Source organism: Triticum aestivum, chromosome 1A (genome assembly GCF_018294505.1).
Source record: "Triticum aestivum cultivar Chinese Spring chromosome 1A, IWGSC CS RefSeq v2.1, whole genome shotgun sequence".
NCBI classification, from domain to species: Eukaryota; Viridiplantae; Streptophyta; class Magnoliopsida; order Poales; family Poaceae; genus Triticum; species Triticum aestivum.
The window spans coordinates 181,540,141-181,565,071 of NC_057794.1; the positions used below are offsets into that span (position 1 = coordinate 181,540,141).

Here is a 24,931-nt window from a genome sequence, read left to right on the forward strand (position 1 = left end):
CCGCCAATAGTGAGCGCAGGCTCGTCGACGTTGAGGCCGTCGCACCCGTTGGTCTGGTGGGGTTCGTTGCGGCGCCGTTCGGCGACAATGCGCGCGTCTCCCTGCTGCCTGTCTTACGGGGTTCGACGTTGGCCTAGACGTGCTCGAGGGTCAGAAGAGGCCATCAACACATCCTCGGTGTCTTGATTCTGCTGCGCCCTCGCCGGCTGCCGTGGCGGGGACTGAACCATCAGGACAACCCCCTTCGTACGGCTAGCGGCGCGGGCAGTGGCTTTTGCTTGGGGAGGTTGGAGTGGACAAGCTCGTCGTGAGCCCCCAGCTTCAGCGAAACCGAGCAGGCTTTGGATGGTGGCACGCCACTCATCCATCTACTCGGCTGCTGACGGGAACCTCAGTAATCACTACACCACACCCCACTATAGCTCACATGCCGTCTGTTGGTAAATCTTTATATAAGCCAACATACTGTGTGTCAGTAAAAATACAAACAAATCCTCTGTTGGTAAGCCACCACATATAAACACACAATGTGTTGGCAAAAGTATAGGCACACGGTGTGTCTGCAAGTATGTACAGCGAGACAGCGTGTGTCACGGCAATAAGGGAAACAGGCAACACAACGTGTGTTGGCAAATATTTAAGGCCCAAATAAAAATCTAGGCGCCCAGTTGAAAATGAAACGAAAATTGAAGCGGGCTTGTTTTCGGCCCAGCAACACATCGTGCGTCGGCAAGGCTCTAGAGAAAATGTACGCGCCCAGTCGAAAACTGAACGAAAATTGAAGCAGGCTCGTTTTCGGCCCAGCAACACATTGTGTCGGGAAGGCTCTAGAGAAAATTAACGCGCCCACTTGAAAACTGAACGAAAATTGAAGCGGGCTAGTTTCCGAGCGAAAATTTGGGCGGGTGTTCTAAGTGGCTATATCCTGATTTTCAAAAAGAAAAGTGGCTATATCCTCTCACCGCCCAACCAGTACCCCCAAAACCTAGGAATTGCAGCGCTCCCAAATCTGCCTCTCACACACACGCCGTTGTCGCCGCCGCTGCCGCCGCTATTCCTCGCCGCCACTGCCGCTGCCGCCGCCGACGTTCATCTCCTTGACCGCCCCCGTCCATGCACATCCACCACGCGATGCCTCGCCACCCTCTGAATCTCACTGTGTGCTCCATCTCGCCGCTCCCCTAGTTCCCTGCATCTGCTCACTGCTCCCCATTGACCCGAAGGCGGCTACCACCACTCATGGCTCTCCTCTCTCAAGGACGTCGCTCCCTATCCACCTAAAGGCCACCAGCATTCATGCCTCCCCCTCCCCCGCCCCTCCCCCGGTTCCCTATTCCTGGTCGCTGCTCCCCATCGACCTGAAGGCCGCCGACCACTCACACATCATCCGGCTGCTGCCCCTCTGTTGTATTGCTGCTCGGACTTACTCCACCTGGTGCCTTGACGAGCGACCTACACTACCGGCCGCCGCTCCTCTGTCGGCTGCTACATACACCGGCCTGCTGCACTGACCAGTGATATCTGCCACGTGACGCAGCTCCCCTGACGTGTTGCTGCTCCCACCCAAGGTTTGCTCTCAATTTTTAGATATCTACATCCCTCCCATGAAACTAGCTGAAGCAAGCTTGTTGAGATATTCTCAATCTCTATTATGCATTTTTGGATTGAGTATCTTTGTTTGTAACTATGAGTTGTGCCCAGGGGCGGAGTCGAATGTACTTACCCTGATGCACATGTATCAGGGCCCAAACATTTTCATAGTACTGCTTAGCACCAATTTAGGCCTAGTGCATCACCGTAATCATGCAATGTGCATCACCCAAACTGCAGCATGCCCGTGAGATAAAAGCACAAGCCCAACGTACAGACCACATCTCAACCTACTGATAGTTTTGATACACACGTATTGATATTTGCCATTTGGTCTAAGGCGGCTCACAAACCACACACACGATTTAGGTTCTGCTTTCCTATAGGGTCGACTAGATCGCCACCACCTGTCTGGCATAGGGCATGGCGAGCAGCCGCCACTCATACTCCTCGAGGTATAAATCTCAAGGTATAAATTCTATTGCGGTTAGATTGTAAAAAGCACTATTTAGTACTTTCACCAGATTCATTGAAATTATGTCCTGATCTGCACTAGCCAACAGGTTAATTGAATTGACGCACTGTTGTAGTCTCAAACCAAGATAATTGAATTTGTGGTCATTTGTTACAGTTAACTTAATTGATGCACTGTACAATTTTTGCTTGAAAATTTGGCGTGCATCAGGGTTACATTTTCTCCAGCTCTGCCCCTGGTTGTGCCTGTGTTTAAGTTGAAAACTAAATGTAATCGCCTATGTATGCATTTTCTTTGTATTTCTCATCATAATGTTGCTCACTACAGTTTTATGCTTGTCTGTCACCACATGTGTACTAGTAATTGCTGAAATTGATGTTTACTACAAGTCAACAATGGATAGAGGATGGATGGACGGGGCTAGGTATCTATACCAAAATTGAATTCTTTTTATGTTAAATATAGTGTTTTTTCTAAAAGTCTAGTAATTGCACATGTAGGACCACACCACCTTATGTACAGGGAGTTAATGGATTTGTAGAGTTTGCATTTGCCCATTCAGGAAAAGGAAATAAGATCTTATGCCCCTGCAAAAAGTGTGGTAATTGTTCTTGGAGAAACAGAAACACTATTTTGAGCATTTGATCTGTAAAGGATTCAAACATGAATACAAATTGTGGTTATTTCATGGGGAGTCATCATCTAGTCATGCAGACATGCACGTCATATTGCTAGTACACATGAAGGGCTAGAACATATTGCAGAAAATCATGATGAGATGGATGAAATGCTTAGACATATTGGTCATGGTTATGGCATAGGTGATATCGGGGGTCCAGATGTGGATGCTGATCTAGGGGATGATGACCCTAGTGTTGATGCTGAAGGAGTTAAAAAAGTCTAATGAAGGGGTTAATGATGCGGGGGTGGCAAATTTTTACAAGTTAGTTGATGATGCTAGTCAAGATCTGTATACTGGGTGCAAAAAAAATCTCAAAATTGAATTAAATAGTTCGGTTGCTCCATACTAAATTCCTTGGAGGATGGAGTAACAAAAGCTTTGATATGTTACTAGAGTTGCTTGGAGAGGCTTTCCCTGATGGCTGTACTCTGCCAAAGAAATTCCATGAAGCAAGAAAGTTAGTTAAACATATTGGTCTGGGATACATAACTATCCATGCTTGTGAACATGATTGCATACTGTTTTGGAAGCAGCATCTAAACAAACAGAAGTGCCCAGTTTGTAGTACTTCTAGGTGGAAAGTGGAAAGGACTAGCCTTGACGGGAAACGTGTTAACCGAGTTCCTAGGAAGGTCCTTAGATATTTCCCAATTAAGGAACGTCTCCAAAGGTTGTTCCTCAACCCAGAGAAGGCAGCTAATATGAGGTGGCATGATAATTCCTCAACCCAGAGAAGGCAGCTAATATGAGGTGGCATGATAAAGAGCGCACAAAAGATGGATTGCTTAGGCATCCAGCAGATTCTCCTAACTGGAAACACATTGATAGTGAACATCCTTAATTTAGTGGTGACAGTCGCAATGTTAGATTAGCATTGGCAACCGATGGCTTCAATCCTTTTGGGTCTTTGCATAGTAGCCATAGCACTTTTCTTGTTCTTCTAATTCCATATAACCTCCCACCTTGGATGATAATGAAACAAGACAACTTCATCGTGTCCTCTCTGATTTCTGGTCCAAAATCTCCAGGTAATGATATTGATGTCTATCTAGAGCCATTGATTGAAGATCTGGAACTATTATGGCGCAAGGGCATTTGGACTTATGATGCCTCCCAGCGTGAATAATTCCTAATGAAAGCTGCAATATTATGCATCATCGCTGACTTCCCTGGATTAGGATATGCTCATGGTTGCCCTACCTCGGGAGATGTTGCTTTCCCTGAGTGCCATTCAGAAACTTCTTTTCTAAGACTGAAGAATGGTACAAAAACATGTTATATGGGGCATCACCGGTTCTTAGATGAAAATCATATGTTTAGATTGGATAAAAAATAGTTTGAAGCAGAAGAGGTCAGGGTAGCACCTTCTCCACGGTCTAGAGAGGACATTCTGAAACAAACAGAGAATCTGAATGTTGTTTTTGGTAAGGACCCAAGTGGGAACAAGCCTACAAAAAAACGCAAGAAAGGAGATCCACCAATTCTATGGAAAAAGAAATCTATTTTCTTTAGGCTTCCCTACTGGAAGGATTTACTTCTTCGGCATAATTTGGATGTTATGCATATTGAAAAGAATGTGTGTGATACTATATTTAACACACTTTTAGGAATTGCTGGTAAATCCAAAGATAATCTAAATTCTCGATATGATGTTAGAGATCTAAAAATAAGGAAAGATCTTCATCCTTATGAAGTGGAAGGTAAAATCTATATTCCTCGTGGCCCATACTACTTGACTCCTGAGCAGAAGAAGATATTATGTGAATGGCTCAAAGGTGTTAAGTTTCTTGATGGCTATGCATCAAATATAAGCTGTCGTGTAGATGTTAATGCAAAGAAGTTAGTTGGGCTAAAAAGCCATGATAATCACATCTTGCTGCAGCAATTTCTTCCAATAGCAATTCGAGGAATATTCCCAGAAGGAGTTGTCATAGCACTTACCCGTGTAAGCAATTTCTTCAAGAGAATTTATTCTCCTGTTGTGCGCATAAGTGATATGCAACAGCTTGAGGAAGAAATAGCTAAGACATTGTCCATTTTAGAGACTATATTCCCACCTTCTTTTTTTGATTCTATGGTGCACTTGATGGTTCATCTTCCTAGCCAAGTTCAACTTGGTGGCACAGTGCAGTCCCGCAATATGTACCCAGTGGAGAGGTATAATTTAAAAAAACATCTATATGAAAACATGCATTTAGTCTATGCATAACTTGACATGGTTAATCTGAATCTATTTAGGTTCTTGATGACTTTAAAAAGATATGTTCGAACAACAAGTCATCCTGAGGGCTCAATAGCTGAGGGTTATATATTTGATGAGAGCCTTACATTTTGCTCTAGATACTTAAATGGTTGTGAGACCAGACATAATCGGAAAGCTAGAAATGATGATGGCACCAACCAAGTTGGAAATGATGATGACTCTCAAGATATGTTGTCATACTTCTCCAAGAATGTTGGTAGAGCTTTGGTTGGCAATTGTAATGTGACCTTAGACCACAAAGTTTGGCTTCATGCTCACAACTATGTCTTATATAATTCTAACCATATGGAACCTTTCCTCAAGTAAGTGATTTATCTTATTTCGTTCTAGGCTTACTGCAACCATATGGAACCTTTCCTTAAGTTACTATAATTATATTCACAGAAAGCACTTTGAATACCTTTCCTCTCTTGGACATCAATCTAGACAATGTATACATCATGAAACATTCCATGAGTGGTTGTGAATTCATGTAAGTAGATAATTAAATCTTATTTGCTTCAATAGGCATGGATATCTACAAGATAAACAGTTTGACAATATCATTAACTTATTACAGGTTCTTGGGTTACTTAGAAGTGGTGAACATATTGAGGAAGAAGTAATAGCCCTAGCTGCAGGCCCTTTAATGGTTGCCAAGAAGTATAATAGCTATGCCATAAATGGATATGTTTTCCACACGGAATCATATCATCAGGGTAGACCCAGGCAAAGCTATGGAGTAGCTTTAGTTGGACAAACTGTGAGCATTTCTGGACATACTCAAACTAAGGCATATTATGGTGTTATTACTGAAATCTTAGAAATGACCTATCATCGGAAAGGAAACATTGTGCTTTTGAAATGTGGTTGGTTTGACAACAGAGTACAAGGTAAATGGGTGAAGACTGATAAGTTTGGTGTAACTAGTGTACACATGGCACACATTATCAGCACCGGTGAAAATCACATGGATGAACCTTTCATTTTATCATCGCAAGCATGTCAAGTTTATTATGTTCCTGATAAACAAAATAAAGATTGGTCCGCTGTAAGGGTCTCACCACCGCGTGACCTTTATGACATTGATGAAGTGAGAAATCAGCATCTGGAGTATTTATTGCAGGAACCGGTTATTCCTATAAATTTAAATGCAAATTTTAAGGTTCTTGGTGATGATATCTTGGTTAGAAATGATACAACTAAATCAAATGAGAAGAGGAAGTAAGTTTTTTGCAATCATGTATTTGTTGTTATCTGTTTGTTGTTCTTTATTTCTTCCAATTTACTTCTTGTCATTCTATGTTCCTCACAATCATATTAATTCTTGACCTCTATTTTTGTTATCTCTTCCTTGTCATCATCTATAATGTAACATATATGTTTTATGCATTTCAGGGGGAATGTCAAAAGGAGGAAGAGAGGATGAAGTCTATGCCAAACAGTATGAGGACTTGAGGGCTGCAAATATTAGAGATAATCGTAGTAGGATGGAAGATATGGCACTAAGATAAAAAAAGGATGCTGTCAATATAGAATCCATCCTACATGATTGTGCTGCGAAAAAGAGCAAGTCTGCCAGTACTCGTAAGAAAGCTCCTAAGGTGTGTTGACTCATATGCAGTCCTAGTGATTAGCTCAGCTATCGTTTATGCATGCAATAATTATCCATCTTTACCTGTTGTAGACAACACAAACTGATCTAATAATTGAACGTGATATCTGCGGCCTAGGCCATCAAACATTGACACACAAAATCAAGAAGCTATTGCTGATCAGACTGTTGAAGATAATCAAGAAGTGGAAGAAGGTATCATTCTATTATTCATTGTACCATTGCTGAAAGTGTAACCTTATAGTATCAACATTTGACCTTTTTCTGCATAAATCAGATCCTAAAGAAGTTGATGCGGAGAAGACAACGAGGAAGTTTACTAGAAAGGAGATCTTGTGGGCAAGAGCAAATGAAAAACGACCATTGATCAAATTGAAATATAACAAACTAAAACAACCAATTGGACCTGGCTCAAAAGAATTTCCTGCTTCAGTCACAACACTTATAAGAACTAGGTTGTTCCCTGTGGACAAAGCTGATTGGAGAGATGTCCCGGTTGAACATAATGAAAAACTAATTGATGACCTATCTGCAATATATGTGATGGAGTACTGGCTCAAGAATTATTCCTTGCAGACTGCTGCGAAGAAATGGAGAGCTTTCAAAGCTGATATGAAGGAAAAGGCTTTCAAAATTGATGACCCCTTGAAGATTCTCACAAAGGATGAGCTTATTGAACGCTGTGATGATAGAATAGATCCTGAACAATGGAAATGGTTGGTCAATCACTAGTTATCTGAGAAAGGGCTAGAGCGTAGCATACGCGGCAAACAGAATCGTTCTAAGGTGGTAACACCTCATATAACTGGAAGCAAAAGCTTTGCACGTGTTGGAGATGAATGTGTATGCAATTGTTCTTTACTGTTCTCAACTTCTATGTTCTATTATTTGGTGTGTTGTGCATGACTGAACTATTTTTTTATGCAGGCTAAAGAGTATGGTCGTGAGCTAGGTAGGCATGAGTTATTTATGAAGACCCATACTAAAAAAAGATGGGAATGCTCTAGCTAAAGCTCAACCAAAAATTGTAAGTATCTCAACTGATTATGTGCCAGATCCATTGCTGCTACATTAATCTGGTAGTTATAGATTTTGTGTTTTAAGAACATATTCATAGCCTTAAATTTGGATTAAACATCTTGGACCAAACTGCAACTTTGGTGATTTCTATACAATAGTGCATGGGTGTGTTTCATAGATACTTTTGTAATTTACATAACCAATTGAAAAATCAAGTAGTAGAACATATAATAGCCTTCAATTTTCTTTCCATGTTGGAGATTTGGTTACTCTGTTATTCAAATTTTCTTGTAGGATGAACTTAAGAAACCTGCAATCCTTCATCCTGAATTGCTTGAAAGACCCATAGAGAAATGCGATCTATTTTCCCATGTATTTGGTCGTGAACCAAGGGGATATGTACGTGGAGTTGGTTTAGGACCAACTCCTGCTACTCTGGGCATTGATGGGTACCGCTCATGTGCATCCACAAGTGTATAGATGGCAATCCGTGCTAGCCAGAAAACAGAAGAGCAAAACATATTGTTGAAGGGCGCTCTACATCGACTATTCGATGAGGTCAGAGAACTTAGGGAAATAGTGAAAGGTGGCAAAGGACAGGAAGAGATACTTGATGATGATGCAACAGATCGTGCGTCCTCTCCTACACTGGAACATGGATCTAATCCTTCACCAACCACTCAGATGAGAGGAGTTTCTAGTGATTATGGTGATCATAATGTGCATGAGGACATGATGAACAATCATGATGCTGATGTGGTATGATTTCGACCATGTTAATGATGAATGAATTGATCTATGCAAATGTTAATGAATCGTGACCTGCTGATGAATTATCTCATGCAAATGTAGATGGTTCCTATTAGAGGAAGAGCTCCACTCCAACCCACTAGAGGACACGAGGGGGTATGTAACTCCACCCCCAAGGCTCCACCCTATTCATGGTTGTATAATGTATGATTCTGTAGTGAAGTATAACATCGTTCCATTTCTAGGGTGGGAAAGAGGTTGTTCTACTTTCTGTTGAGAGGCCATGTGGTCAACCCGTGGCTAAGGCTACTCTCCAAACATCTAATCCAGAAGCACGTGTGGGAGGATCTCTTTTAGGTGTTGAGTACCATGAAGTAGTTGTGAATAGTGTGATGAGAGGTGATCATATACTTCCTCGGCAACATGGAAAGCTGAAGATGCTGGCAGATTGCGTTGGGCATTCTATAGGTTGGCCGCACCTAAACGTATACGCTAAACTCTGCTTATTATATTACATGTATGGTTACTGATACACATGATTCATTGCCTCAATATTGTTCGTCCTCTTTCTTTCAGATTGTGAATGAAGAAAGGGCAACAAAAACATCCAAGGTTCAGCATCTTCAGTAAGTTGCTCCTATTCATTGTGAGTAATTGTGCTCCTTGATCAACTTTTGCACCTAGTTTTGCTTCTTGATCTTCAGATTTGGTGCCAGTTCCCATATACACTGCGAGAAAAATCTAACTTGATGGTTTCGTGTGCTCTTTGTTCCCATATAAAATACAAAAAATTGTCGTATACCTATGACTCCTGTAACTTTGTTTTGCTAGGTGAATGGAGACAACCTTAGATATAGTCCAGCATGCAGTTACACATGTATTGATACATATGCTTTAGCTTTTGTTTTACTGAATGGACGAATGGAGTTTTACTAAAACTTGAGATTATAGTTGGATGTGGTACAACCAGTTCTCAGCGTATGGCTTATTGTTTTGTTACACATTGTGGTCCTCCCATGGCGGGTGTTGCTTGTCTTTAGGTTGGTATTCTATACTCATATCCTTCCACATAGTACATGTTTTTCCTGCTGAAAACCTGGAATTATGGACATGAATGGCTTACTATAATTTTACTGTCATGTATATATTTTGTGGTGGCATGCTGTCAAATTTTGTCTAAAATATGTTAAAATGGTGCTGAAATTGACCCTTGTGTATATGTGTCTTTTGCGGACGAGAACCGGAGGAAGAATTTCGACCCTTCGTTGTAGATGCCTGAGCAATGAACATTGGCATGCTTTTGGGAATATGCAATTTAAGTTGTCTCATTTTGTTGTCTGGTTTGTACTGAATTACATGATCTGTATGCTATCAATCAGATTTGTGAGGTCTACCATGAATATGTGAGCTTCATTTGATTTATGAATGATGGTTGACTTTGGTGCAAAGAGTGTGTTGTTCTCAGATGTAGATTTAATCATATTTGTGTGCTGAGAATTTTGATCTGAATTAGAATTATTAGTCTGTGAGCACTTAGCTTTTTATACCATACTGTTTGTTGGGAAGTAAATTGTGTTGTGTGTTGGGAAGTAGATTGTGCTGTCAGTTTGTCCGTTGGCAAGTAAATTGTAAAGAGACGACTAATCTGTCGGCATGTGTAATGTTTACCAGCGCAACTGACTGTCCACAAACACAAAATGTTTTGATGGCATGTTTGTTGGCAAGCAATATACTTGACGACGGATTAAGTCTGTCAGCAAGCAAGGTTTATGGACACGACAGCTGTTGGGAAGTGAAATACCTATGAGCACACCGTCTGTTGGCAAAAAGAAAATTCGTGGCACACCGTCTGACAGGAAGTAAAAATATGTAGCAATACATGAGCTGTCGGGAAGCGAAATACATAGGGACACACATGCTGTCAGCAAGAAAACAACTTAGTAGCACAAGTGTCTGTTAAGAAGTGGAACACTTACCAACAAATAGACCGACGGTAAGATAGGTGTCTGTCGGCATATCCAACTCTTGACAGCTCAGATGCGGACAGACACTACCCAACATCTAGTGTGTCGGTAAATGTCCATGCAAACACCTTGTTTGTCGGTAAAGCGTGTATTTACCAACACACACGTGTGTTAGCTATAGTGGGGTGTGGTGTAGTGAATAGCTGAGCTCGCGCCATGGCCTCCGTGGCCGTGCTTGGCATGGATGTTGATGACAGCCAAGTTTGAAGGGAGACAACTAGTACAAGCCGTCCTGACAAAAGATGGTCTTCGCCTGCCAAAGGCTCTGGTGGTGACGCTGTTGTGGGCTCTGTGGTGACCTCCGTCCTTCCGTCCTGCTGGTCTTGGTCTTGTTGCACCGATATGGAAACCTTTGCATGATGCCTCGGGACTCCTCGCCTGCGCCTGCCTCTTTAGTACGATAGAGGAAACTGGTACACTGCACATCCTGGCACCCGCTTGGCCTTGGTCGTCATGGCTCACGTCACGTGAACCTCATGAGGTGCCCCTTGCATAGAGATCTCCGCTCTTCGGGAGCCAGCCTAGTGAGGCTGCTCCCGGGGAGGTCTTGGTGTCATCCGCCTCGCGAGGGTCTTGAGTGGTTGCTGCTAAAGATGGGCCATACTAGGCCGTTGGTGGAGCCACGCACTGGCCCGCTGGCAGGCAAGTCTGGGCACCCCTAGTCCCGAAACGCCGACAGTAGCCCCTGGGCCCAAGGCGTGCTCGACCTTGGCTATGAGGTGAAGCCAAAAGTCAAGTGCGGAGCGCCGCGAACCCCAACCGCCTGCGGGCTTAATTGATGTGTGGCGATTGATGGGACGTGGATGCCTCTGCTTCCCCACGCCGCCTCGGCAATCGTTCGATTTGACGAGACCCTACTGCATGTAGGAGGAAAACCATCATTACATGTGATCATGGAGGTCGGTGATTGGCCTCCCTCTGACTATAAATGAGGAGAGGGGCGGAGCCCCCGTTGCTCATCTTCTCCTCCACTCCATTTGCTTCTTCTTCTTCCTCTTTGCTCCGCCGTCTTGCTGCAACACCCATGGCGCTGATAAGGAGATTCTCTGTCGCGGAGAATGGAAAGACCCATCATGAAGAGCAGGGGCCACTTCCGCCGAAGAAGAGATTGGCCCGCCCCTTCGGCGTCATCGTGAGGCAGGAGGTGATGAGGCCCTGGTACGAGCGGCCTCCCCTAGGCTACCCGCTGCCCTTGCATGCCCAAGCGCAAGGCCCTGGAGGAGGAGGCGGCACCCCGTGCCGCTCGCGTCGCGGCCACAGTGGCCAGGTCGTGGTGGCTCGAGCTGTCGACCGACAAACTCATGCCGAGGGCTCATCCTGCGAGTTCGTGATGTGGGCGGCGATGCCACCACGCACATGGATCAGATTCCCGTAGTTCTTCGCTGAAGAGATGCCGCCGAGGGGCCGCTCGAGCTGTGGTTGCAGCACGCCGAATGCAACACCCCGGCAACGGGAGCGGAGGTCGAGGTTGTCTCCGCGGGCAAGATCTTCATGACTCGTGGATGGGGAGAGGTTGCCCATGCCTGCCATGCGGAGGGGGCCCTCGCCATCCATTTTGAGTACGACGGCGCCTCCATGCTATTCTTCAAGGTCTTCGACAAGGTATGCAGCCGCTTGGAGTGCTGCCCTGGAGGGGGTCGCCAGGACGGTGCAGCGGCAGGCGCTGGGCCCGCCCTCGGCCTTGCTGACAACTCCTCCAGCAGCAGTGACGGCGCCTAGGAGTCCAGCGACTCAGCTGAGCTTGACTAGACTCCGGAGACGAGAGACGACGGCTACGTGCCCCCGAGCTCCCGCCGTGCCCGGAGCACAGCAGCGGTGTCTGCTCGTTGTCGTCATTGATCTGGATGGGGTAGGTGTCGGTCCCTCGTGTCCCACTGTTGATGATGGCGTTGGCGATGACATCTGTAAATATGACTCCTGGAAACCTCCTTTTTGGTCCCCTTCAAGGAATCGAGACGAACCCCGTGGCGGTGTGTAAAGAATCTGTAGTGCTTTTGCATCAACGTTATTCTTATTATGAAATTGGCGATTGCGTCTCTTGCTATGGCATTATCTCCCCTTTTCGTCCTCATGGTAGCTTAGTGCTCTACGCCGACAGGTCCCAGTCCCCAGGCGGGCTTCAGCCGTCACTGGTATGCCAGGTCGTGATGTTGTGGTCAAGGCCAGGAGGTGGGCGGCCCAAGGCCCAGTAAGAGCTCCTGAGGCGCGATACTCAAGAGGTCCCCCTTAGCGTGCAAGTAGCTTCCTAAAGGCAGAAAAGGAAGGCGGCATTGTCGGAGCAAGGCTGTAAGAGCCAAAAATCTCGAGCCGTAGTGCCAAGCCAGCTTGAATGTGTGACTTATCTTAGCGAGCCTGCCGAAGCACGTCAGCACGAGGCACGGGAGGAGAAGCTAAAGGCTTGAGAAGATGCGGTTGCCGGCCGTGACACGGAGCTGAAGCAGCTGGCGCGGGCGCAGGCCGTGGAGCGCCGCTGCCAGGAGGAGCTGGAGAAGAAGGTGTATGCGGAGAAGGCCCAGCTGGAGGCCAATCTAGCTCTACAATTGATTCACCTTCTGTTCTGAGTAAACTTGCGACACCTACACCTGCTATTCATTCTGATATGTCGCATGTTATTGATGATGCCACTTCTGCTTTGCATGATACTTATGATGAAACTACTTCTATGCTTGATACTACTATGCCACTAGGTGAATTTCTTGATGACAACTTGCTAGGGCTAGAGAGAATGAAATTATTGAAACTGATAATATTGATGAAAGTGATGATGAAGATTCTCCCCCTAGATATGAATTGCCAATTGTGCCTGAGGGTTATGTTATGGATGAAGAAACTGCTAGAGACTTTCTTGCTTGCAATGATAGATCTGATCTTAAGAAATTATTAGCTAAGCTTAAAGAAAAGTCTTTGAATGCTAGAATGAAATATGACCCTGCTTTTGCTACTTCACCTATCTTTATTACTGATAAGGATTATGATTTCTCTGTCGACCCTGAGTTAATTACTTTGGTTGAATCTGGTCCTTTTTATGGTTATGAATCTGAAACTGCTGTGGCACATCTTACTAAATTAAATGATATAGCCACCCTGTTTACTCATGATGAGAAAACTCGCTATTACTTTATCCTTAAGTTATTTCCGTTCTCATTAAAGGGTGATGCTAAAACATGGTTTAATTCTCTTGATCCTGGTTGTGTGTGTAGTCCCCAGGATATGATTTATTACTTCTCTGCTAAATATTTCCCCGCTCATAAGAAACAAGCTGCATTAAGGGAAATATATAATTTTGTGCAAATTGAAGAAGAGAGTCTCCCACAAGCTTGGGGGAGGCTTCTCCGTTTACTTAATGCTTTGCATGATCATCCTCTCAAGAAAAATGAAATATTTGATATCTTTATAATGGACTAACCGATACTTCCAGAGACCACCTGGATAGTTGTGCTGGTTGTGTTTTCAGGAAAAGAACTGTTGATCAAGCTTAATTGCTATTGAATAATATGTTGACTAATGAACATAATTGGACACTTCCTGAACCAACTCCTAAGAAAAGGGGTATTCTATTTCTCAGTCTTGAAGATATGCAAGAGGCAAAGAAATCTATGAAAGAAAAAGGCATTAAAGCTGAAGATGTTAAGAATTTACCACCTATTGAAGAAATACATGGTCTTGATAACCCGACACAGGTAGTGAAGGTAAATTCTCTCTATAGATTTGATAAATGTGAAATCCCATTTACTAAGTTTGCTAGCCAATGCTTGGATGAGTTTGATGACTTTATAGTTAAACAAGAAAACTTCAATGCTTATGTTGGTAGACAATTGAAACACAATGTAGATATGCTTGAACACTTGAGTGATTATATGTCTAGAGTTAAAGGTGAACTTAAAGCTCAGAATGATTTGCTCAATGAATTAAATAATAAGAAAAATGATAATGATGTTAGAGTTATGACTAGAGGAGGTAAAATGACTCAGGAACCCTTGTATCCTGTGGGCCACCCTAAGAGAATTGAGCAAGATTCTCAGAGAACTAATGTTGATACACCTAGTCCTTCTAAGAGGAAGAAAAAGAAAAATGATAGGACTTTGCATGCTTCTAGTGAACCTGTTGTTGACACACCTGAGAATCCCAATGATATTTCTATTTCTGATGCCGAAACACAATTTGGTAATGAACATGAACCTAGTGATAATGTTAATGATGATGTTCATGTTGATTCTTAACCTAGCAATAATAATGATGTAGAAATTGAACCTGTTGTTGATCTTGATAACCCACAATCAAAGAATCAACGTTATGATAAGAGAGACTTTGTTGCTAGGAAGCACGGTAAAGAAAGAGAACCATGGGTTCAGAAACCCATGCCTTTTCCTCCTAAACCATCCAAGAAAAAGGATGATGAGGATTTCGAGCGCTTTGCTGAAATGATTAGACCTATCTTTTTGCGTGTGCGTTTGACTGATATGCTTAAAATGAACCCTTATGCTAAATACATGAAAGATATTGTTACAAATAAAAAAAAGATACCGGAAGCTGAGATTTCCACCATGCTTGCTAATTACACTTTCAAGGGTGGAATACCAAAGAAACTTGGAGATCCAGGAGTACCGACTATACCATGCTCCACTAAAAGAAACTATGTTAAAACGGCTTTATGTGATCTTGGAGCCGGTGTTAGTGTTATGCCTCTCTATTTATATCGTAGACTTGATTTGAATAAGTTGACACCTACTGAAATATCTTTGCAAATGGCTGTTAAATCAACTGTTATACATGTCGGTATTTGTGAGGATGTGCCTGTTGTGGTTGCAAACGTTACTATTTTAACGGACTTTGTTTTTATTGATATTCCCGAGGACGATAGTATGCCGATTATCCTTGGTAGACCCCTTTTGAATACTACAAGGGCTGTTATTGATTGCAACAAAGGCAATGTCACTTTTCATGTTAATGGTAATGAGCATATGGTACACTTTCCCAGGAAACAACCTCAAGTCTATAGTATCAATTCTATTGGTAAAATTTCAATCATTACTATTGGAGGTTTTCAATTTCCTCTTCCTACTATTAAGAAGAAATATGATATTCTTATTATTGGGGATGTGCATATCCCGGTTGAGGTAACCTAGTGTTATTCAAAATTTCTCCGGTTTCATGCGATTCGGAATGAGTTTGTTAACAAGACTTGATCAACCTTGTTATTGGATTCCTTTTGATGAGCATGAGATGGATGAAGTTAGAAAACACAACTCTCTGTACCCTCTTTTTACTTTCTGTTATTTAGATTAAATAAAGTAAAAATAGTATTTTCTGTCTGTTTTTTGAATTATCCATGCAATAAAAAATACCCCAAAAATAAAAGTTCTCCAAATGCCCTGAAAATGAAATATAATTTTTTCTAGAATATTTGAGGATTTTAGGCACTGAGAACACAACAGGGGGAGCAACCACGTGCCCATGAGGGTGGAGGGCGTGCCCGCCCCCCTGGGCGCGCCCCCTGCCTCGTGGACCCCACGTGGGTCCCCTCCATTTATCCTTGCACCCACACACTTCTTCTTGCTCCAGAAAAAATCACTAGCCAGCTCAAACCCGAGTTCTTGCTCATTTGCTGCCATTTTCGATCTCCCTGCTCAAAGCTCCTCTCACAAAACTTCTTTGGGGGATTGTTCTTTGGTATGTGACTCCTCCAATAGTCCAATTAGTTTTTGTTCTAGTTCTTTATTCATTGCAATTTTTTGCTGCTTAGGTGACCCTGTTCTTGAGCTTGAATGTCAAATTTATGTGGTCAAAAGTAGTTTTAATGCATGATATAGCCTCTAGGCACTTGTAGGAGTAGTTGCTATCAATTTTGTTGAGTTTGGTTCACTTTTATTTTAAGTTACTAAAAATTTCAAAAAAATTCAGAGGAAGAAATATGTTTAGGAAAATGTACCAAGGTGGTTCCTCAAGGAAACAAGGACCCAGGCCCGCAGTACGCGAGTCGGACAATGAACTACTAAGGGAGGCTCAAGTGCGGCCTTGTGAATGGCCGTCAGAGGGCTTCATGGTTCGAGCAGGAATCAAGGAGGAATTTGACGCATATGTGCATAATGCTGATCTTGAGAGCTTCGAGGCAGATAAGTGTCGTCAGTACTACTACCTCACTGATTCCCTTGTGAGAAGGTTTGAATTTACATCATCACGCAATTCTCAAACTGTCCTGTTTGATCTTTATGATAAATCTTATACCATGGACTTAGAAGATTTTAATACTGCTTGTAAACTCCCAAAGTGGGGTAATGTTAGTGAACCTCGTAAATCTGAATATAAGGATTTTCTTGCTAGTATCACTGTGGGGGAATCTAGGGAAATCACGCAAGCTATCATAGGGAGCATTCATTTTCCTGCTATACATTATTTTGCTCTCTTTATAGGTAGATGCATAAATGGTAAGGATGAGGCATGTCACATGTGTGTGCCAGATCTTAGTGTTCCCAAGAGTGATGTATTAGGAGATAGACAATATAACTTGGGGGCCATTATTGCATGTAGGTTGCATAATAACAAAATTAATGGAGATTTCTTTGGTGGAATTATGCAACCCGTTTAGCTGATTTTCTTGAGATACCCATTCATGGATATGATATTGAGTTGCCTCCTGCTTATTTAGATTATGATGCTATGGTTCGTCATCAGTTCGTTGAGAGGAACAATCAGTCCCTCCAGTACCGAGTAATCTTTGACAGATGACGCACCTATCACATCGCTCTCCCTGCTCCTACTTTATTTGACTTTTAGGCAAAAAGGAGATATGTTATAACCAGGGAGGAGGCGGATGAGTACGAGAGGAGGACGGAGGCAGCCTGCCTCCAAGCTGCAGCTCTTCAGGCAATAGCTGAAGCATCTCAGTACGACCACAACTTCAATTCGGCTATCCACCAGGCCATCCATGGGCATAGACCAACTTAGGCCAAAAGTCTAAGCTTGGGGGAGTATGTATTTCTCACCGACGTTACATTCATGTTCACACACTCATGCCCATTGTCGGTGCTCATACTTTTTCATTGTATCATCCATGCTAGTTTAATTTCTTTTTAAGCTTTCTTCTTGTGTGTTTGAAAAACCTTAAGAAAAAACCAAAAAAAATTTAGTTGTAGCTTTTAGTTAGTTTACTTTCCATGCCTGTAGTAGTAGTAATTAAAAATAAAAACCAAAAATATTTCTCGTTCTTCTTTTGCTTGTTGGGAGCTTTCCCGTATAAATATTTTTGTTTATTTCTTTTCTTTGGGGTTGAGAGGAGAAGACCATAATGAAAATGTTGAGTGGCTCTTATATGCATTATTGTTGATCTAACAGAGAACCCGTATTACCTTGCCTTATCTCTTGAATTGAATGCTTGCAGATTCTAGCTTAGTCCAATGCACATGCAATATTATTATTATCCACACTATTTGGTCGTGCAAGTGAAAGGCAATAATGATGATAAATGATGAACTAATTGAGATGTGAAAAGCTGGTATGAGCTCGACCTCTCTTGTTTTTGTAAATATGATTAGTTCATCGTTCCTGATTCAGCCTATTATGAAAGAAACATGTTTGCGATGACAATTAGAGATTGTAGTTGCTTATGCCATGCTTAATTAGCTAGGAGTTTATAATGGTTTGCCTTGCGTGCCAACATGCTATTAAAATGGTTATGATGTGGTATGATAGGGTGGTATCCTCCTTTGAACGATTCGAGTGGCTTGACTTGGCACATGTTCACGCATGTAGTTGAAACAAAATCAACATAGCCTCTACGATATTTATGTTCATGGTGCATTATATCCTACTCATGCTTGCATTCGGTGTTGATTAATTTTAATGCATGTTCATGACTGTTGTTGCTCTCTAGCTGGCCGCTTCCCAGTCTTTTTCTAGACTTCACTTGTACTAAGCGGGAATACTGCTTGTGCATCCAATTCCATAAACCCCAAAGTTATTCCATATGAGTCCACCATACCTTCCTATTTACGGTATCTACCTGCCATTCCAAGTAAATTTATATGTGCCAAACTCTAAACCTTCAAATAAACATTCTGCTTTGTATGCTCGAATAGTTCATGTATCAACTAGGGATGTCTGTATCCTCCATGCTAGGCGGGTTATTCTCAAGAGGAGTGGACTCTACTCCTCATTCACGAGAAAATGGCTAGTCACCGGGATGCCCAGTCCCATGCTCAAATCAAATGAAAATAATTGCAAACTAAACTCCCCCAGGATTGTTGTTAGTTGGAGGCACCCGTTGTTTCGGGCAAGCCATGGATTGATGCTTGTTGGTGGTGGGGGAGTATAAACTTTACCATTCTACTTGGGAACCGCCTATAATGTGTGTAGCATGGAAAATATCGAGATCTCTCGGTTGTTATGTTGACAATGAAAGTATACCGCTCAAAATATTATTCATCTCTATTTCAAAATCGAGCTCTAGCACCTCTACAAATCCCTGCTTCCCTCTGTGAAGGGCTTATCCACTTACTTTTATGTTGAGTCATCATCCTCTTATTAAAAAGCACCAGTTGGAGAGCACCGCTGTCATTTGCATGTATTACTGTTAGTTTACATTAAGTATGACTTGACTGGATCTCTTTTACCTTGAATTACAATGTCTAGTCAGTCCTTGATCTTTAAAGGTGCTCTGCATTTATGTTTTTCGGTCTCGGAAAGGGCTAGCGAGATACCATCTTGTTATATCATATTATGATTGTTTTGAGAAAGTGTTGTCATCCGAGATTTATTATTATTTCTCGCTAGTTGATTATGCCATTGATATGAGTAAACATGAGACCTAAATATTATTGTGAATATGGTTAGTTCATAATCTTTGCTGAAAACTTGAATGCTGGCTTTACATATTTACAACAACAAGAGCAAACAAAGTTTGTAAAAGTTTTTCTTTATCATTTTTAGTTTGTCAACTGAATTTCTGAGGACAAGCAAAGGTTTAAGCTTGGGGGAGTTGATATGTCTCCGTCGTATCTACTTTTCCAAACACTTTTGTCCTTGTTTTGGACTCTAACTTGCATGATTTGAATGGAACTAACCCGGACTGACGCTGTTTTCAGCAGAATTGCCATGATGTTATTTTTGTGCAGAAATAAAAGTTCTCGGAATGACCTGAATATCAACGAAGATTATTTTTGGAATATATAAAAAATACTGGAAGAAGAATCCACGTCAGGGGCCCACACCCTGTCCATGAGGGTGGGGGCGCGTCTACCCCCCTGGGCGCGCCCCCCTGCCTCGTGGGCCCCCTGACGCTCCATCAACCTCAACTCCAACTCCATATATTCGTGTTTGGGGAGAAAAAAATCAAAGAGAAGGATTCATCGCGTTTTACGATATGGAGCCGTTGCCAAGCCCTAAACTCTCTCGGGAGGGCTGATCTGGAGTCCCTTTGGGGCTCCGGAGAGGGGAATCCGTAGCCATCGTCATCATCAACCTTCCTCCATCACCAATTTCATGATTCTCACCGCCGTGCATGAGTAATTCCATCGTAGGCTTGCTGGACGGTGATGGGTTGGATGAGATTTATCATGTAATCGAGTTAGTTTTGTTAGGGTTTGATCCCTAGTATCCACTATGTTCTGAGATTGATGTTGCTATGACTTTGCTATGCTTAATGCTTGTCACTAGGGCCCGAGTGCCATGATTTTAGATCAGAATCAATTATGTTTTCATGAATATATGTGAGTTCTTGATCCTATCTTGCAAGTCTATATTCACCTATTATGTGTTATGATCCGTTAACCCCGAAGTGACAATAATCGGGACCATTACCGGTGATGACCGTAGTTTGAGGAGTTCATGTATTCACTATGTGTTACTGCTTTGGTCTGGTACTCTATTAAAAGGAGGCCTTAATATCCCTTAGTTTCCAATAGGACCCCGCTGCCACGGGAGGGTAGGACAAAAGATGTCATGCAAGTTCTTTTCCATAAGCACGTATGACTATATTCAGAATACATGCCTACATTACATTGATGAACTGGAGCTAGTTTTGTGTCACCCTATGTTATAACTGTTGCATGATTGATCGCATCCGACATAATTATCCATCACTGATCCAATGCCTACGAGCTTTTCATATATTGTTCTTTGCTTATTTACTTTTCCATTGCCAATGTTACAATCACTATAAAACCAAAAATATTACTTTTTCTACCGTTACCACTACTATCATATTACTTTGCTACTAAATACTTTGCTGCAGATATTAAGTTTCCGGGTGTGGTTGAATTGACAACTCAACTGCTAATACTTGAGAATATTCGTTGACTCCCCTTGTGTCGAATCAATAAATTTGGGTTGAATACTCTACCCTCGAAAACTGTTGTGATCCCGTATACTTGTGGGTTATCACTACGCGCGTATGGGGTGTGAGTTATCCAACCTTGTAACCCTGTCTATGGTTGTCATGGGCCTCCTTCTATAGATCAAGGGGTCACCATAATGGCAAAGTAGCTAGTATGCACTGATAAGATAGCAAGCAGTGCTATCATACCTAACTCTGCGGGCTGATAGGGCGCATTAAATGCATCACTCAACATCACATCATTGGTTGCCCATCAAGGCTTGTCGGGTGATCTTGCCAGCTCCATGCCTGCTCGCTTGACACGTCGCTGGACGGGTGTCATTTGTGGGTTTTTCCTGTAGAGAGAGGCTACCATGTGGCAAATGGCTGCCACTTGGTCACTCTATGGCTTGACACCGCACTGATCGACGACGTGGGTCATGGTGGAGTGGTTGGTGAGGTGGTCTTGTCTTTGTGAGTCTCGGCAGGCCCTGCCGGGGCGCCTTGGTTGTCTCCTTCTGGGCGTGGCCTCACCCTTTTCCGGGCTCACCTGCCCGGCGAAGGAGGCCTTTCTATTGATGGTATCTTGCTTCTCTCGCTCGACCCTGGTCCTCTTGGTCTGTATGTTGCTCCTTCGAATCTCTAAGTCCCTTGAACTCCGACTTGGGTTGGTGCCTCAATCTTGTTCCCGTGCCTGTGCACAGTCTAGGCAACAGACCCAGGGTTTGTTGCACCGACACTGGGTCTATTTTCCATCATATATTTTTAGATCTATAAACCAAAAAACCTAGAAATAACTTGCTGCAATTTATTTAGTTTTACGTTTTAGTAATCTTTTATACCTATCTCTATCAGATCTCACCATTGCAATTGACCGTGAAGGGATTAAGAACCCCTTTATCGCGTTGGGTGCAAGTGTTTGATTGTTTGTGCAGGTGCATAGATTGGAGACTTGCTTGTACCTCCTACTAGATTGATACCTTGGTTCTCTAACTGAGGGAAATACTTATCTCTACTTTGTTGCATCACGCTTTCCTCTTTAAGGGAAAAACCAATGCAAGCTCAAGAAGTAGCAATGGTGATGGTCTCGATTTCCCCCTCCGAGGGGGAAGTTCCCCCGGCGGAATCGCTTCACCAGAGGGAAAAAGTGCTCCTGCCCAAGTTCCGCCCCAAGACGGCGGCACTCCGTCCCAAAAGTCCTCTCTTTATTTTTTTTCTAGGTCAAAAGACCTTATATACTAGAAGATGGGCACTAGAGGTGGGCTAGGCTGCCCACCACCCACCAGGGCGTGCCTGGGGGGGCTGGCGCGCCTTGGTGTCTTCTGGGCACCAAGGAGCCCCCCTCTGGTAGCTCTTTCCTCTAGTATTTTTTGTTTACTCTGAAATAATTCTCCATAAAATTCCAGCTCATTTGGAGATGCGCAAAATAGGTATCTCTGACATAGCTTTTTCATGTCCAGAATTCCAGCTGTCGATATTCTCCCTCTTTGTATAAACCTTGCATATTATGAGAGAAAAGGCACTAGAATTACTCCATAAAGTGTTATAATGCATTAAACACACTTTAGATAATAGTAGGAAAACATGATGCAAAATGGACTTATCATTTATTCACTTGCCATTGCACGAGAGAGGCTGGTAATTGGGATGCCTAGTCCTATAATCAAAATGAAAAAAAAACTCCCCTGCAAAGTTGTTGGTATGGAGGGCACCCGTGAATTCGGCTAGCCATGGCTTGTGATTGTTGGTTGAGGGGGAGTTAAATTTACCTTTTCGCTTGGGAACCGCCAATAATGTGTTTAGCATGGAAGATAATGAAAATCCTCGGTCATAATGTTGACAAGAAAAATACACCTCTCAAAATTATATTCATCTATGTTTTAAGCTTCGGGCTTTGGTACCACTTCAAATCCATGCTTCCCTCTGCGGAGGGCCTGTCTATTTACCTTTATGTTATTTACTTTTATTGTTGAGTCATCACCTTCACATTCAAGCACCAATTGGAGAGCACTATTGTCATTCTTATGCATTGGGTATAGTTAATGTTGAGTGTGACATGACTGGGTCTCTTCTACCATGAATTACAATTTTTAGTAGTTGCTTGAACTTCAGAGGTGCTCTGCATTTATGTTTTGCTGTCTTAGAAATGGCTAGCGAGATACCATGTTATCATATTATATCATGATTGTTTTGACAAATTGTTGGCATCCGAGATATCTTATTATCGCTCGCTAGTTGGTTACGTTATTGGTATAAATAAATGTGAGACCTAAGTGTTAGCATGCACATGGTTGGTTCATAATCCTTGCTGAAAACTTGAATATTAGTTAAACATATATATATATATCAACAAGAACAAAAAGAGTTTGTAGAAGTTTTTCTTTATCACTTTCAGTTTGCCAACTGAATTGCTTGAGGACAAGCAATGAGTTAAGCTTGGGGGAGTTGATACATCCCGAACGTATCCACTTTTCCAAACACTTTTGCTCTTGTTTTGGACTCTAATTTGCATAATTTGAATGGGACTAACCCGAACTAACGTTGTTTTCAGTAGGGTGTTATTTTTGTGCAAAAAGAAAAGTTCTCGGATCAGGCTAAAAATTTATGGAGATTATTTCTGGAATATATATATATATATATATATATATACATATATATATAATTGGCGATCTCGCGGAGTCCAACTCCATAAGTACCATCTCGCGGAGAGAAAAAAATCTGAGAGAAGGAATCATTGCGTTTTACGATACAGAGCCATCCCCGCCTCCTATTCTTCATCGGGAGGGCTGTTCTGGAGTCCGTTCGGGGCTCTGGAGGGTGGAAATCATCATCGTCGTCATCATCAACCCTTCTCCATCAACAATTCTATGATGCTCACCACCGGAAGTGAGTAATTCCTTCATAGGCTTGCTAGACAATGATGGGGTTGGATGAGATTTGTCATGTAATAGAGTCAATTTGTTAGGGTTTGATCCCTAGTATCCACTATGTTCTGAGATTGATGTTGTTATGACTTTGCTCTGCTTAATGCTTGTCACTAGGTCCCAAGTGCCATGATTTCATATTTGAACCCTCTATGTTTTCATGAATATGTTTGAGTTCTTGATCCTATCTTGCAAGTTGTATGCACCTATTACGTGTTATGATCCGCATACCCAGGGTGACAGTAATTGCGATTCTTTCCTGTGATGACCTTTGTTTGAGGAGTTCGTGTATTCACTATGTGTTAATGCTTTGTTCTGGTTCTCTATTAAAAAGAGGCCTTAATATCCCTTAGATTTCCTTATGGACCCCGCTAACATGCACTGGTGTGCGTCAGTCCTAAACAAACAGTTTTTAACCCCTTTCCACGACGACATTTGGAACCATCGCCAAGTAAGTGTGGGCGATAGGGGGGTCCTTCCCACACGACCCAGAAACCGTTGGGGATAGGGACCCTACAGTACTCCTACTCGTTTCTGCTCGCATTGCCATCGCAGTCGGTATTCTGTGGTGCTACGTTTACGATGCGCGGCCCATCACAAATGGCTCACTATTATAGAACATGTATGATGCTCGGCCCATCACAAACGGTTCACTATTAAGAAGATTAGCTAATCATCGTACAAGTGTCATACAGGATTATGAAATGTCAGACCGCCGTAACATCGTTGTACATGACAACTATCGCACACACTATTCTGTGATGCAACGTTTACGATGCACACTTCATCAGAAACAGTTCATGGTTGTGAATCGTGTACGATAAGGCAACTAACACAAACGTTTAGTTTGCCCGCACCGTTTGTGATATTGTCTGACATCGCCCACGCTTTGGAAATGGCAACTGTGTGCATGCTTGCACACGTTTCCTCTCTGTGAACCGTCTCGGATTATGGTGTATATCGCAAACGTTTGTGTTTTACCAACCGTGTGTGCCATAACAACCTGGAGAGCGTAATTTCACCATAATTTAATTGCTGCTATTTCCAATTGTACCGGATTTGAATTTGAATTTGAATGTATGCTACAACTTTATTCATATCAATCAGGTTCAAACAACCAATGCATTATTCGATTCATAGGTACATATGTTCAAGAATTACATAAGAACCAAGTAAAGAATGATGAACCACAGTTGTATACTTGTACTATTAAAGACGGTAAAGAAAGAGGCGAAATATATTCTGGTTGTTGAACAAGGTGAAGCGGAATGCCCATATTGTGCCCTCCTCCATGAAGAAG

General features: G+C 42.6%; 1 long non-coding RNA gene across 6 annotated transcripts; it reads left to right on the forward strand.

The window, feature by feature from the left end:
- The first annotated feature begins 968 nt into the window (after nt 1-968).
- LOC123042645 (uncharacterized) lies at nt 969-9,796 on the forward strand. Of its 6 annotated transcripts, XR_006418863.1 has the most exons (11): nt 969-1,568; nt 2,426-6,213; nt 6,388-6,593; nt 6,677-6,799; nt 6,882-7,447; nt 7,532-7,631; nt 7,919-8,383; nt 8,477-8,530; nt 8,620-8,859; nt 8,951-9,020; nt 9,206-9,796. It is a non-coding gene; the product is annotated as an uncharacterized lncRNA (long non-coding RNA). The 6 variants fall into 6 exon arrangements; XR_006418853.1 differs by having other exon boundaries at nt 8,951-9,796; XR_006418862.1 differs by having other exon boundaries at nt 8,620-8,842; nt 8,951-9,796.
- The last annotated feature ends 15,135 nt before the right edge of the window (nt 9,797-24,931 follow it).